This window comes from Octopus bimaculoides, chromosome 30 (genome assembly GCF_001194135.2).
Source record: "Octopus bimaculoides isolate UCB-OBI-ISO-001 chromosome 30, ASM119413v2, whole genome shotgun sequence".
Lineage (NCBI taxonomy): Eukaryota > Metazoa > Mollusca > Cephalopoda > Octopoda > Octopodidae > Octopus > Octopus bimaculoides.
In genome coordinates this window covers 1,226,849-1,228,018 of record NC_069010.1, presented here as the reverse complement: position 1 = coordinate 1,228,018, position 1,170 = coordinate 1,226,849, and the positions used below count along the sequence as shown (strand labels likewise).

The 1,170-nt window shown below is 41.7% G+C and overlaps 2 protein-coding genes across 2 annotated transcripts in view; one reads left to right on the top strand and one right to left on the bottom strand.

Moving 5' to 3' along the window:
- Positions 1-1,170, top strand: part of LOC128251273 (acyl-coenzyme A amino acid N-acyltransferase 2-like) — a gene marked incomplete at its 3' end in the record, with an annotated part of 93,108 nt that overhangs the window by 86,406 nt on the left and 5,532 nt on the right. The gene's annotated exons all lie outside the window — the stretch shown is intronic.
- Positions 1-1,170, bottom strand: part of LOC106873586 (acyl-coenzyme A amino acid N-acyltransferase 2) — a 5,661-nt gene that overhangs the window by 1,807 nt on the left and 2,684 nt on the right. The gene's annotated exons all lie outside the window — the stretch shown is intronic.

Sequence of the window (1,170 nt, the reverse complement as noted above, 5' to 3'; positions counted from 1 at the left end):
CCAAACCATTTTCTGGATTCACTGTTACCGAAACTGGGCAGCGGGTTGAAACTAGCACTCTGGGTAAGACTGTTGGGTAGCTGGGTATGTGACGTAGAGCAGAGAGTAGTTGGTAGGATGGACGGAGGATCATCTTTCTTGGTCAGTGTATACTTTGAGGACTGCAGAAGAAAAATTAATAAATAAAATGGGTTTTAGATAAGAACTCAAGGTTGAGACAAGCAGATTTTGTTAATAAAACAGTGACTTTAACTACCATAAGAATTAATTAGATGTAGGCTCAGATGTAATGATTATATAAATAATAACACAGGTGAAGCTGTTTGGACCTGTCAAGCCAGGTGTAAACATAGTCATAGCTGATGCTGGTGTCACGTAACTGGCACATGTGCCGGTGGCATGTAAAAAGCACCTTTTGAGCATTGGGCCTTCTGGAGGCAATGTGGCCGAAGCCAGTGGTATGTAAAAAAGCAGCTTTTGAGTATTGGGTGTCACACAGGCAATGGCAAATGAGTGAGACCTTTAGTTATATGCTGTGATTGAGAAGAAGACCCATCAAGCCAAGTGAAATCATAGCTGTAGCAGATACTGGTGTAATGCAACTGGCATTCGTGCCAGTGGAACGTAAAAGCACCCGTTACACTCTTGGAGTGGTTGGCATCATGGAGGGCATCCAGCTGTAGAAACCATGCCAAATCAAACTAGAGTTTGGTGCAGCCCCTCAGCATCCCAGCTCTGGTCAAACCATCCAACCCACACCAGCATGGACAACAGACGCTAAATGATGATGAAGTCTTGAGGTTCAGTCCCACTGCATGTGTCTTCTACTATAGCAGGGTTTCGCAATCATATTTTACCTATGGATCCCTTTCATTTCTATTTTACAAGGGGCTGGAGATAGAGAGTATTTCTAGCTAATTAATTCCGCATTGGAATGGTACTCATTTCAGGTCTAAGGAAAGAAGTACTGCCTAAATTCATCCTTCCTGAACTAACTCCTTCTGAGAACGACTATATTCACCTATCCACATGTGGCTTATTCCTCTTCTTATACCCAAATAATTTTAATAAGTTGTGCTTCACTAACATCCTCATGTTTGCTCCGATTCTTTTTACTGCCCTTTCAAAAATACAAACACTTTGTACTTGTTGTTAACAGTTTCTTATATG